Here is a 15,000-nt window from a genome sequence, read left to right as displayed (position 1 = left end):
GCCATGCCATGCCTTGGCCTTGGCCAGCATGACATGCCACGGCCTCGGCCCGCATGCCTTGCTACGGCGTCGCCCAACAAGCCATGCCATGGCCTCGGCCCACATGACATGCCACGGCCTCGGACCGCATGCCTTGCTACGGCGTCGCCCCACATGCCATGCCACGGCCTCGGCCCGCATGCCATGCCACGGCCTCGGCCCGCATGACATGCCACGGCCTCGGCCATCATGCCATGCCACGGCCTCGGCCCGCATGCCTTGCCACGGCGTTGCCCAACATGCCATGCCACGGCCTCGGCCCGCATGCCATGCCATGCCACGGCCACGGCCCGCATGCCATGCCACGGCCACGGCCTCGGCCCGCATGCCTTGCTACGGCGTCGCCCAACATGCCATGCCACGGCCTCGGCCCGCATGCCGTGCCACGGCCTCGGCCCGCATGCCTTGCCACGGCGTTGCCCAACATGCCATGCCACGGCCTCGGCCCGCATGCCATGCCATGCCACGGCCCGCATGTCTTGCCACGGCGTTGCCAAACATGCCATGCCACGGCCTCGGCCCGCATGCCTTGCGACGGCGTCGCCCAACATGCCATGCCACGGCCACGGCCCGCATGCCATGCCACGGCCTCGGCCCGCATGCCATGCCACGGCCTCGGCCCGCATGCCTTGCTGCGGCGTTGCCCAACATGCCATGCCACGGCCTCGGCCCGCATGCCTTGCCACCGCGTTGCCCAGCATGCCATGCCACCGCGTTGCCCGGCGTGCCATGCCTTAGCCTTGGCCAACATGTCGAGCCACGGCCTCGGCCCGCATGCCATGCCATGCCACAGCCCGCATGTCTTGCCACGGCGTTGCCAAACATGCCATGCCACGGCCTCGGCCCGCATGACGTGCCACGGCCTCGGCCCGCATGACATGCCACGGCCTCGGCCCGCATGCCTTGCTACGGCGTCGCCCAACATGCCTTGCCACGGCCTCGGCCCGCATGCCATGCCACGGCCTCGGCCCGCATGACATGCCACGGCCTCGGCCCGCATGCCTTGCCACGACGCCGCCCAACTTGCCATGCCACGGCCTCGGCCCGCATGCCATGCCACGGCCTCGGCCCGCATGACATGCCACGGCCTCGTCCCGCATGCCTTGCTACGGCGTCGCCCAACATGCCATGCCACGGCCTCGGCCCGCATGCCATGCCACGGCCTCGGCCCGCATGACATGCCACGGCCTCGGACCGCATGCCTTGCTACGGCGTCGCCCAACATGCCATGCCACGGCCTCGGCCCGCATGCCACGGCACGGCCTCGGCCCGCATGCCTTGCTACGGCGTCGCCCAACATGCCATGCCACGGCCTCGGCCCGCATGCCATGCCACGGCCTCGGCCCGCATGACATGCCACGGCCTCGGACCGCATGCCTTGCTACGGCGTCGCCCAACATGCCATGCCACGGCCTCGGCCCGCATGCCACGGCACGGCCTCGGCCCGCATGCCTTGCTACGGCGTCGCCCAACATGCCATGCCACGGCCTCGGCCCGCATGCCATGCCACGGCCTCGGCCCGCATGACATGCCACGGCCTCGGACCGCATGCCTTGCTACGGCGTCGCCCAACATGCCATGCCACGGCCTCGGCCCGCATGCCATGCCACGGCCTCGGCCCGCATGCCTTGCTGCGGCGTTGCCCAACATGCCATGCCACGGCCTCGGCCCGCATGCCTTGCCACCGCGTTGCCCAGCATGCCATGCCACCGCGTTGCCCGGCGTGCCATGCCTTAGCCTTGGCCAACATGTCGAGCCACGGCCTCGGCCCGCATGCCATGCCATGCCACGGCCCGCATGTCTTGCCACGGCGTGGCCAAACATGCCATGCCACGGCCTCGGCCCGCATGACGTGCCACGGCCTCGGCCCGCATGACATGCCACGGCCTCGGCCCGCATGCCTTGCTACGGCGTCGCCCAACATGCCTTGCCACGGCCTCGGCCCGCATGCCATGCCACGGCCTCGGCCCGCATGACATGCCACGGCCTCGGCCAGCATGCCTTGCCACGACGCCGCCCAACTTGCCATGCCACGGCCTCGGCCCGCATGCCATGCCACGGCCTCGGCCCGCATGACATGCCACGGCCTCGGCCCGCATGCCTTGCTACGGCGTCGCCCAACATGCCATGCCACGGCCTCGGCCCGCATGCTATGCCACGGCCTCGGCCCGCATGACATGCCACGGCCTCGGACCGCATGCCTTGCTACGGCGTCGCCCAACATGCCATGCCACGGCCTCGGCCCGCATGCCACGGCACGGCCTCGGCCCGCATGCCTTGCTACGGCGTCGCCCAACATGCCATGCCACGGCCTCGGCCCGCATGCCATGCCACGGCCTCGGCCCGCATGACATGCCACGGCCTCGGACCGCATGCCTTGCTACGGCGTCGCCCAACATGCCATGCCACGGCCTCGGCCCGCACGCCACGGCACGGCCTCGGCCCGCATGCCTTGCTACGGCGTCGCCCAACATGCCATGCCACGGCCTCGGCCCGCATGCCATGCCACGGCCTCGGCCCGTATGACATGCCACGGCCTCGGACCGCATGCCTTGCTACGGCGTCGCCCAACATGCCATGCCACGGCCTCGGCCCGCATGCCATGCCACGGCCTCGGCCCGCATGACATGCCACGGCCTCGGCCCGCATGCCTTGCTACGGCGTCGCCCAACATGCCTTGCCACGGCCTCGGCCCGCATGCCATGCCACGGCCTCGGCCCGCATGCCTTGCCACGACGTCGCCCAACTTGCCATGCCACGGCCTCGGCCCGCATGCCATGCCACGGCCTCGGCGCGCATGACATGCCACGGCCTCGGCCCGCATGCCATGCTACGGCGTCGCCCAACATGCCATGCCACGGCCTCGGCCCGCATGCCATGCCACGGCCTCGGCCCGCATGCCATGCCACGGCCTCGGCCCGCATGACATGCCACGGCCTCGGACCGCATGCCTTGCTACGGCGTCGCCCAACATGCCATGCCACGGCCTCGGCCCGCATGCCATGCCACGGCCTCGGCCCGCATGCCACGGCACGGCCTCGGCCCGCATGCCTTGCTACGGCGTCGCCCAACATGCCATGCCACGGCCTCGGCCCGCAAGCCATGCCACGGCCTCGGCCCGCATGACATGCCACGGCCTCGGACTGCATGCCTTGCTACGGCGTCGCCCAACATGCCATGCCACAGCCACGGCCCGCACGCCGTGCCACGGCCTCGGCCTCGGCCCGCATGCCTTGCTACGACGTTGGCCAACATGCCATGCCACTGCCCCGGCCCGCATGCCATGCCACCGCGTTGCCCGGCGTGCCATGCCTTAGCCTTGGCCAACATGTCGTGCCACGGCCTCGGCCCGCATGCCATGCCATGCCACGGCCCTCATGTCTTGCCACGGCGTTGCCAAACATGCCATGCCACGGCCTCGGCCCGCATGCCTTGCTACGGCGTCGCCCAACATGCCATGACATGCCACGGCCTCGGCCCGCATGCCTTGCTACGGCGTCGCCCAACAAGCCATGCCACGGCCTCGGCCCGCATGCCATGCCACGGCCTCGGCCCGCATGCCTTGCGACGGCGTCGCCCAACATGCCATGCCACGGCCTCTGCCCGCATGCCATGCCACGGCCTCGGCCCGCGTGACATGCCACGGCCTCGGCCCGCATGCCTTGCCACGACGTCGCCCAACTTGCCATGCCACGGCCTCGGCCCGCATGCCATGCCACGGCCTCGGCTCGCATGACATGCCACGGCCTCGGCCCGCATGCCTTGCTACGGCGTCGCCCAACATGCCATGCCACGGCCTCGGCCCGCATGCCATGCCATGCCATGGCCTCGGCCCGCATGACATGCCACGGCCTCGGACCGCATGCCTTGCTACGGCGTCGCCCAACATGCCATGCCACGGCCCCGGCCCACATGCCTTGCCACCGCGTTGCCCGGCGTGCCATGCCTTAGCCTTGGCCAACATGTCGTGCCACGGCCTCGGCCCGCATGCCATGCCATGCCACGGCCCGCATGTCTTGCCACGGCGTTGCCAAACATGCCATGCCACGGCCTCGGCCCGCATGCCTTGCCACGGCCTCGGCCAACATGCCATGCCACGGCCTTGGCCCGCATGCCATGCCACGGCCTCGGCCCGCATGACATGCCACGGCCTCGGCCCGCATGCCTTGCTACGGCGTCGCCCAACATGCCATGCCACGGCCTCGGCCCGCATGCCCTTCTACGGCGTTGCCCAACATGCCATGCCACGGCCTCGGCCCGCATGCCTTGCCACCGCGTTGCCCAGCATGCCATGCCACCGCGTTGCCCGGCGTGCCATGCCTTAGCCTTGGCCAACATGTCGTGCCACGGCCTCGGCCCGCATGCCATGCCACGGACGGCCTCGGCCCGCATGCCATGCCACGGCCTCGGCCCGCATGTCTTGCCACGGCGTTGCCCAACATGCCATGCCACGGCCTCGGCCCCCATGCCTTGCCACCGCGCTGCCCAGCATGCCAATGCACCGCGTTGCCCGGCGTGCCATGCCTTAGCCTTGGCCAACATGCCACGCCACGGCCTCGGCCCGCATGGCTTGCCAGGGCGTTGCCCAACATGCCATGCCACGGCCTCGGCCCGCATGTCTTGCCACGGCGTTGCCCAACATGCCATGCCATGCCACGCCACGGCCTCGGCCCGCATGCCATGCCACGGCCTCGGCCCGCATGCCATGCCATGCCACGGCCTCGGCCCGCATGCCATGCCACGGCCTCGGCCAGCATGCCATGCCAAGGCCTCGGCCCGCATGCCTTGCCACGGCGTTGCCCAGCATGCCATGCCACCGCGTTGCCCAGCGGGCCGTGCCGCGGCCTCGGCCCGCATGCCTTGCGACTGCCTTGGCCAGCGTGCCATGCCACAGCGTGCCATGCCTTAGCCTTGGCCTACATGCCATGCCACTGCCTTGGCCAGCATGTCGTGCCACCGCCACGGCCAGCATGCCATGCCGGTCCGTTGCCCAGCATGCCACGGCCGTGGCGGCATGGCAAGCCACGGCCTCGGCCAGCATGCCATGCCACGGCCTCGGCCAGCATGCCATGGCACTGTCTTGGTCAGCATGCCATGCCATGGCACCGCCTTGTCCAGCACGCCGTGCCGCAGCGTTGGCCAGCATGCCTTGGCCGGCATGCCATGCCAATGCCTTGGGCCAACATGGCGTGCCACGGGCTGGGCCATGCCGGTCCGTTGCCCGGCATGCCACGGCCGTGGCGGCATGGCAAGCCACGGCCTCGGCCAGCATGCCATGCCCCGGCCTCGCCCAGCATGCCATGGCACGGTCTTGGTCAGCATGCCATGCCATGGCACCGCCTTGTGCAGCGTTGGCCAGCATGCCTTGGCCGGCATGCCATGCCAATGCCTTGGGCCAACATGGCGTGCCACGGGCTGGGCGAGCACGGCATGCCACGGGCTGGGCGAGCATGCCACGCCACGGCCTTGGCTAGCAGCAAGGCATGCCACGGCCTCGGCGAGCATGCCATGCCATGCCAAGGCCAAGGCCAAAGCCAAGGCCAAGGCAGTGGGCAAGGCCAAGTCCCTGTGCAAGGCATGGCCAAGGCCAAGGCAAAGGCCAAGGCCGCGGGCAAAGGCCAAGGCCAAGGCCAAGGCCATGGCGTGCCACCGCCTCGATCGATCTTTTTGAACATGATTCTTTTATAATCTTACCCAAACCGTGCAACACAATTAAAAATGCACTACAATCAATTTTAAATGTCATTCCCTATTTTTTTGCAATTTTTCTGGAGCTTTTCGAATTTTTAAAGCCCTTATTTGGCATAAAAAAATCAAAATAAAATAAAAAAAATGAAAAAAATAATTTAATAATTTCTATAATTACTAGTGAATCATCCTTTAATTATGGGAATTTTTCCATAATTTTTTGACTATTTTTATTAATTTTTATTATTTTTTAAGTATTAATATCGAAATAAATTAAAATAAAATATTTTCTGTAAAAAAATATTTTTTTTAATTTTTTTTATGGTGTATTAAATTATTTCCTACAACTTTCATGTTGAAAGTTTTGGCAAAAAACCATTACTTTTTAAAAAAACCCCATTATGACTCCTCGAACATGCTTGATGTTTCCTCCTGCCAGATTGAAAAGGGCTTAACAGGCTATTATAAGGGGGGGGCACCTCCCTTGCCCAGGGCAAGGCAGTGGCAGGTACGCCCCATGTTGGGCGCGGCCTGGGCTGCGGCCTTGGGTTACATGCACTGCGGCTCGACCGCGGCCTGGGCTGCGGCCTGGGGCGGCTCGGCCGCGGCCTTGGGCGGCCTGGACCGCGGCCTTGGGCGGCCTTGGGCGGCCTTGCGCGGCCTGGGCGCGGCCTTGGGCGGCCTGGGCGCGGCCTTGCGCGGCCTGGGCGCGGCCTTGGGCAGCATGGCGTGGCATGCGCGCGGGCGTGGGCGGCCTGGCATGCGCGCGGCATGGGCAGCACGGCATGGCATGCGCACGGCCTGGGCGGCCTGGCATGCAGCCGGTCTGGCATGCCCGCGGCGTGGGCAGCACGGCATGGCATGCGCACGGCCTGGGCGGCCTGGCATGCAGCCGGCCTGGCATGCCCGCGGCGTGGGCAGCACGGCATGGCATGCGCACGGCCTGGGCGGCCTGGCATGCAGCCGGCCTGGGCAGCACGGCATGGGATGCGCACGGCCTGGGCGGCCTGGCATGCCCGCGGCGTGGGCAGCGTGGCCTGTGCGAATACCGCGCGCGTGGTCTTTTGACCACGGTGCGCGTGTTGCGCGCATGGTCGCGCACGCCTTTGCACGCCTTCGCACGCAACGCACGTCTAGTGATAAGAACCGCAGCCAAGGCAGCCCAGCCCCAAGGCCAAGGCCAGCAGCATGGCATGCCACGGCGAAGGCAGCCCAGCCAAAGCCAGCAGCATGCCATGCCAAGGCCAGCAGCATGCCATGCCACGGCCAAGGCAGGCCAGCCAAAGCCAGCAGCATGCCATGCCAAGGCCAAGGCCAGCAGCATGCCATGCCACGGCCAAGGCAGCCCAGCCAAAGCCAGCAGCATGCCATGCCAAGGCCAAGGCCAGCAGCATGCCATGCCACGGCCAAGGCAGCCCAGCCAAAGCCAGCAGCATGCCATGCCAAGGCCTAGGCCAGCAGCATGCCATGCCACGGCCAAGGCAGGCCAGCCAAAGCCAGCAGCATGCCATGCCAAGGCCAAGGCCAGCAGCATGCCATGCCACGGCCAAGGCAGCCCAGCCAAAGCCAGCAGCATGCCATGCCAAGGCCTAGGCCAGCAGCATGCCATGCCACGGCCAAGGCAGGCCTGCCAAAGCCAGCAGCATGCCATGCAAAGGCCAAGGCCAGCAGCATGCCATGCCACGGCCAAGGCAGCCCAGCCAAAGCCAGCAGCATGCCATGCCAAGGCCAAGGCCAGCAGCATGCCATGCCACGGCCAAGGCAGCCCAGCCAAAGCCAGCAGCATGCCATGCCAAGGCCTAGGCCAGCAGCATGCCATGCCACGGCCAAGGCAGGCAAGCCAAAGCCAGCAGCATGCCATGCCAAGGCCAAGGCCAGCAGCATGCCATGCCACGGCCAAGGCAGCCCAGCCAAAGCCAGCAGCATGCCATGCCAAGGCCTAGGCCAGCAGCATGCCATGCCACGGCCAAGGCAGGCAAGCCAAAGCCAGCAGCATGCCATGCCAAGGCCAAGGCCAGCAGCATGCCATGCCACGGCCAAGGCAGCCCAGCCAAAGCCAGCAGCATGCCATGCCAAGGCCAAGGCCAGCAGCATGCAGTGTCACGGCCAAGGCAGGCCTGCCAAAGCCAGCAGCATGCCATGCCAAGGCCAAGGCCAGCAGCATGCCATGCCACGGCCAAGGCAGCCCAGCCAAAGCCAGCAGCATGCCATGCCAAGGCCTAGGCCAGCAGCATGCCATGCCACGGCCAAGGCAGGCAAGCCAAAGCCAGCAGCATGCCATGCCAAGGCCAAGGCCAGCAGCATGCCATGCCACGGCCAAGGCAGCCCAGCCAAAGCCAGCAGCATGCCATGCCAAGGCCAAGGCCAGCAGCATGCAGTGCCACGGCCAAGGCAGGCCTGCCAAAGCCAGCAGCATGCCATGCCAAGGCCAAGGCCAGCAGCATGCCATGCCACGGCCAAGGCAGCCCAGCCAAAGCCAGCGGCATGCCATGCCAAGGCCAAGGCCAGCAGCATGCCATGCCACGGCCAAGGCAGCCCAGCCAAAGCCAGCAGCATGCCATGCCAAGGCCTAGGCCAGCAGCATGCAGTGCCACGGCCAAGGCAGGCCTGCCAAAGCCAGCAGCATGCCATGCCAAGGCCAAGGCCAGCAGCATGCCATGCCACGGCCAAGGCAGCCCAGCCAAAGCCAGCAGCATGCCATGCCAAGGCCAAGGCCAGCAGCATGCCATGCCACGGCCAAGGCAGCCCAGCCAAAGCCAGCAGCATGCCAAGCCAAGGCCAAGGCCAGCAGCATGCCATGGCACGGCCAAGGCAGCCCAGCCAAAGCCAGCAGCATGCCATGCCAAGGCCTAGGCCAGCAGCATGCCATGCCACGGCCAAGGCAGGCAAGCCAAAGCCAGCAGCATGCCATGCCAAGGCCAAGGCCAGCAGCATGCCATGCCACGGCCAAGGCAGCCCAGCCAAAGCCAGCAGCATGCCATGCCAAGGCCAAGGCCAGCAGCATGCCATGCCACGGCCAAGGCAGCCCAGCCAAAGCCAGCGGCATGCCATGCCAAGGCCAAGGCCAGCAGCATGCCATGCCACGGCCAAGGCAGCCCAGCCAAAGCCAGCAGCATGCCATGCCAAGGCCTAGGCCAGCAGCATGCAGTGCCACGGCCAAGGCAGGCCTGCCAAAGCCAGCAGCATGCCATGCCAAGGCCAAGGCCAGCAGCATGCCCTGCCACGGCCAAGGCAGCCCAGCCAAAGCCAGCAGCATGCCATGCCAAGGCCAAGGCCAGCAGCATGCCATGCCACGGCCAAGGCAGCCCAGCCAAAGCCAGCAGCATGCCAAGCCAAGGCCAAGGCCAGCAGCATGCCATGCCACGGCCAAGGCAGCCCAGCCAAAGCCAGCAGCATGCCATGCCAAGGCCTAGGCCAGCAGCATGCCATGCCACGGCCAAGGCAGGCAAGCCAAAGCCAGCAGCATGCCATGCCAAGGCCAAGGCCAGCAGCATGCCATGCCACGGCCAAGGCAGCCCAGCCAAAGCCAGCAGCATGCCATGCCAAGGCCAAGGCCAGCAGCATGCCATGCCACGGCCAAGGCATCCCAGCCAAAGCCAGCAGCATGCCATGCCAAGGCCTAGGCCAGCAGCATGCCATGCCACGGCCAAGGCAGCCCAGCCAAAGCCAGCAGCATGCCATGCCAAGGCCAAGGCCAGCAGCATGCCATGCCACGGCCAAGGCAGCCCAGCCAAAGCCAGCAGCATGCCAAGCCAAGGCCAAGGCCAGCAGCATGCCATGCCACGGCCAAGGCAGCCCAGCCAAAGCCAGCAGCATGCCATGCCAAGGCCTAGGCCAGCAGCATGCCATGCCACGGCCAAGGCAGGCAAGCCAAAGCCAGCAGCATGCCATGCCAAGGCCAAGGCCAGCAGCATGCCATGCCACGGCCAAGGCAGCCCAGCCAAAGCCAGCAGCATGCCATGCCAAGGCCAAGGCCAGCAGCATGCCATGCCACGGCCAAGGCAGCCCAGCCAAAGCCAGCAGCATGCCATGCCAAGGCCTAGCCCAGCAGCATGCAGTGCCACGGCCAAGGCAGGCCTGCCAAAGCAAGCAGCATGCCATGCCAAGGCCAAGGCCAGCAGCATGCCCTGCCACGGCCAAGGCAGCCCAGCCAAAGCCAGCAGCATGCCATGCCAAGGCCAAGGCCAGCAGCATGCCATGCCACGGCCAAGGCAGCCCAGCCAAAGCCAGCAGCATGCCATGCCAAGGCCTAGGCCAGCAGCATGCAGTGCCACGGCCAAGGCAGGCCTGCCAAAGCCAGCAGCATGCCATGCCAAGGCCAAGGCCAGCAGCATGCCCTGCCACGGCCAAGGCAGCCCAGCCAAAGCCAGCAGCATGCCATGCCAAGGCCAAGGCCAGCAGCATGCCATGCCACGGCCAAGGCAGCCCAGCCAAAGCCAGCAGCATGCCATGCCAAGGCCTAGGCCAGCAGCATGCAGTGCCACGGCCAAGGCAGGCCTGCCAAAGCCAGCAGCATGCCATGCCAAGGCCAAGGCCAGCAGCATGCCATGCCACGGCCAAGGCAGCCCGGCCAAAGCCAGCAGCATGCCATGCCAAGGCCAAGGCCAGCAGCATGCCATGCCACGGCCAAGGCAGGCCAGCCAAAGCCAGCAGCATGCCAAGCCAAGGCCAAGGCCAGCAGCATGCCATGCCAGGGCCAAGGCAGCCCAGCCAAAGCCAGCAGCATGCCATGCCAAGGCCTAGGCCAGCAGCATGCCATGCCACGGCCAAGGCAGCCCAGCCAAAGCCAGCAGCATGCCATGCCAAGGCCTAGGCCAGCAGCATGCAGTGCCACGGCCAAGGCAGGCCTGCCAAAGCCAGCAGCATGCCATGCCAAGGCCAAGGCCAGCAGCATGCCATGCCACGGCCAAGGCAGCCCGGCCAAAGCCAGCAGCATGCCATGCCAAGGCCAAGGCCAGCAGCATGCCATGCCACGGCCAAGGCAGGCCCGCCAAAGCCAGCAGCATGCCTTGCCAAGGCCAAGGCCAGCAGCATGCCATGCCACGGCCAAGGCAGCCCAGCCAAAGCCAGCAGCATGCCATGCCAAGGCCAAGGCCAGCAGCATGCCATGCCACGGCCAAGGCAGCCCAGCCAAAGCCAGCAGCATGCCAAGCCAAGGCCAAGGCCAGCAGCATGCCATGCCACGGCCAAGGCAGCCCAGCCAAAGCCAGCAGCATGCCATGCCAAGGCCTAGGCCAGCAGCATGCCATGCCACGGCCAAGGCAGGCCAGCCAAAGCCAGAAGCATGCCATGCCAAGGCCAAGGCCAGCAGCATGCCATGCCACGGCCAAGGCAGCCCAGCCAAAGCCAGCAGCATGCCATGCCAAGGCCAAGGCCAGCAGCATGCCATGCCACGGCCAAGGCAGCCCAGCCAAAGCCAGCAGCATGCCATGCCAAGGCCTAGGCCAGCAGCATGCCATGCCACGGCCAAGGCAGGCCAGCCAAAGCCAGCAGCATGCCATGCCAAGGCCAAGGCCAGCAGCATGCCATGCCACGGCCAAGGCAGCCCAGCCAAAGCCAGCAGCATGCCATGCCAAGGCCAAGGCAGGCCAGCCAAAGCTAGCAGCATGCCATGCCAAGGCCAAGGCCAGCAGCATGCCATGCCACGGCCAAGGCAGCCCAGCCAAAGCCAGCAGCATGCCATGCCAAGGCCTAGGCCAGCAGCATGCCATGCCAAGGCCAAGGAAGCCCAGCCAAAGCCAGCAGCATGCCATGCCCAGGCCAAGGCCAGCAGCATGCCATGCCACGGCCAAGGCAGCCCAGCCAAAGCCAGCAGCATGCCATGCCAAGGCCTAGGCCAGCAGCATGCCATGCCGCGGCCAAGGCAGCCCAACCAAAGCGAGCAGCATGCCATGCCAAGGCCTAGGCCAGCAGCATGCCATGCGCCGGCCAAGGCAGGCCAGCCAAAGCCAGCAGCATGCCATGCCAACGCCAAGGCCAGCAGCATGCCATGCCACGGCCAAGGCAGGCCAGCCAAAGCCAGCAGCATGCCATGCCAAGGCCTAGGCCAGCAGCATGCCATGCCACGGCCAAGGCAGCCCAGCCAAAGCCAGCAGCATGCCATGCCAAGGCCAAGGCCAGCAGCATGCCATGCCACGGCCAAGGCTGCCAGCCAAAGCCAGCAGCATGCCATGCCAAGGCCTAGGCCAGCAGCATGCCATGCCACGGCCAAGGCAGCCCAGCCAAAGCCAGCAGCATGCCATGCCAAGGCCAAGGCCAAGGCCAGCAGCATGCCATGCCACGGCCAAGGCCAAGGCCAAGGCAGCCCATCCGAAGCCAGCAACATTCCATGGCAAGGCCAACGCAGCCCAGCCAAAGCCGGCGGCATGCCATGCCAAGGCCAAGGCCAGCCGCATGTCTTGCCACGGCCTTGTCCCGCAGCGTGGCGTGCCTTGGCCTTGGGCTAGAACATCGCATGCCACGCCCTTGGCAAGCAATCCTGTCCCTCGTGTAATTGCCATTTGGTTTGGCTTTGACTTACGTATATGTTGCCCTGCGAAATGCTTGTCCCTCGGGTAATAGCCGGTTTGGTTGCCTTTGACTTGCGAACACGTTGCTAGTGCTTTCCCCAGTGGAAGCTTGTTGGGAAAAGTATGTCCCTCGGAAGTTGCCTGTTGCGTTTGTTATTTGCATTCGAGCTATCCGATGCTTGCTGGGTTTCTCTAAGAGTTTTTGCACGTTCGTCGGGCTTTTTAATTATTTATTTACTCATAAAAATTATAATAAAATAAATTAAAAATAAAAAAATAATTAAAAAAATTACTATAATTACTAGTGCCTCATCTTATAATTGTTGGAATTTTTCTAGAATTTTTTGAGTATTTTTAGTAATTTTTATTATTTTTTAAGTATTAAAATTGAAATAAATTAAAATAAAATATTCCGGTGGCCAAATATTTTTTTATAATTTTTTTTATGGTGTATTAAATTATTTCATACAACTTTCATGTTGAAAGTTTTGGCAAAAAACCATTACTTTTTAAAAAAACCCCATTATGACTCCTCGAACATGCTTGATGTTTCCTCCTGCCAGATTGAAAAGGGCTTAACAGGCTATTATAAGGGGGGGGCACCTCCCTTAAGGCTGGCCAGCATGGCCAGGCCACAGGCCACGCCTATGCCTAGGCGGGCGCTTGGCACATGCCATCGCTTGGCTTGTGGCATTGGCTTGTGGCATCGAAACTACATAGCCAAGCACGGGATGCGTCGAGTGGCGGCCCGCGGCGGTGGCGGTGGCACGTTGGCCTAGGGCAGCATGCCATGCCACAGCCTTGGCCAGCAACATGGCATGCCAAAGCCTTGGCCAGCAGCATGCCATGCCCTGGCCTTGGCAAGCATGTCATGCCACGGCCTTGGCCAGCAGCATGCCATGCCACGGCCTTGGCCAGCAGCATGCCATGCCCCGGCCTTGGCCAGCATGTCATGCCACGGCCTTGGCCAGTAGCATGCCATGCCACAGCCTTGGCCAGCAGCATGCCATGCCACAGCCTTGGCCAGCAACATGGCATGCCAAAGCCTTGGCCAGCAGCACGCCATGCCCCGGCCTTGGCAAGCTTGTCATGCCACGGCCATGGCCAGCAGCGTGCTATGCCCCGGCCTTGGCCAGCAGCGTGCCATGCCACGACCTTGGCCAGCAGCTTGCCATGCCCCGGCCTTGGCCAGCATGTCATGCCACGGCCTTGGCCAGCAGCATGCCATGCCACGGCCTTGGCCAGCAACATGGCATGCCGCGGCCTTGGCCAGCAGCATGCCATGCCCTGGCCTTGGCAAGCATGTCATGCCACGGCCTTGGCCAGCAGCATGCCATGCCACGGCCTTGGCCAGCAGCATGCCATGCCCCGGCCTTGGCCAGCATGTCATGCCACGGCCTTGGCCAGCAGCATGCCATGCCACAGCCTTGGCCAGCAGCATGCCATGCCACAGCCTTGGCCAGCAACATGGCATGCCAAAGCCTTGGCCAGCAGCACGCCATGCCCCGGCCTTGGCAAGCTTGTCATGCCACGGCCATGGCCAGCAAGCAGCGTGCTATGCCCCGGCCTTGGCCAGCAGCGTGCCATGCCACGACCTTGGCCAGCAGCTTGCCATGCCCCGGCCTTGGCCAGCATGTCATGCCACGGCCTTGGCCGGCAGCATGGCAAGCCCAAGCCTTGGTCAGCAGCAGCATGCCATGCCAACGCCTTGGCCAGCAGCATGCCTTGCCACGGCCTCGGCCATCAGCATGCCTTGCCACGGCCTCGGCCATCAGCATGCCTTGCCACGGCCTCGGCCATCAGCATGCCTTGCCACGGCCTTGTCCAGCAGCATGGCATGCCCGGCCTTGGCCAGCAGCATGTCATGCCACGGCCTTGGCAAGCATGCCAAGCCACGGCCTTGGCAAGCATGCCATGTCCCTCGGGTAATTGTACAAGTTGCCTTGCGAAATGCATGTCCCTCGGTTAAATTGCCATTTGGTTGGCTTTGGCGTGCGAACGAGTTGCCTGTGCTTTCCTTGTGGAAGCTTGTTGCGAGAAGTATGTCCCTCGAAAGTTGCCTGTTGCGTTTGTTATTTGCATTCGCGCTAACCGGTGCTTGCTCGGCCTCTCTAAATGTTTTCGCGCGTTCGTCGGGCTTCTTGGTCCTTCGGGGGGTGATTCGTTTTGGGGGGCTGGTGCACAGTGTACGTCGTGGCGCGTGAGTTGTGTTCGGTTTGTGCGAGTTGGACGGATCCCTGCCTGTGCAGCGAACTCCACTGGTGCATTCCTCCATGTCCCTCGGGTTGTCTTCGACTCGCCTTCGGGTTGCTTGCGCTTCCCTAGTGGAAGGTGCCTTGCGAAAAGCGTGTCCCTCGGGTAATTGCCATTTGGTTGGCTTTGACGTTCGAACGAGTTGCCTATGCTTTCCTAGTGGAAGCTTGTTGCGAAAAGTATGTCCCTCGAAATTTGCCTGTTGCGTTTGTTATTTGCATTCGCGCTAACCGGTGCTTGCTCGGCCTCTCTAAATGTTTTCGCGCGTTCGTCGGGCTTCTTAGTCCTTCGGGGGGTGATTCGTTTTGGGGGGCTGGTGCACAGTGTACGTCGTGGCGCGTGAGTTGTGTTCGGTTTGTGCGAGTTGGACGGATCCCTGCCTGTGCAGCGAACTCCACTGGTGCATTCCTCCATGTCCCTCGGGTTGTCTTCGACTCGCCTTCGGGTTGCCTGCGCTTCCCTAGTGGAAGGTGCCTTGCGAAAAGCGTTTCCCTCGGGTAATTGCCATTTG

Source organism: Camellia sinensis, chromosome 12, assembly GCF_055761805.1.
Source record: "Camellia sinensis isolate YWXY chromosome 12, ASM5576180v1, whole genome shotgun sequence".
NCBI lineage: Eukaryota > Viridiplantae > Streptophyta > Magnoliopsida > Ericales > Theaceae > Camellia > Camellia sinensis.
This window is presented reverse-complemented; position numbering follows the sequence as displayed.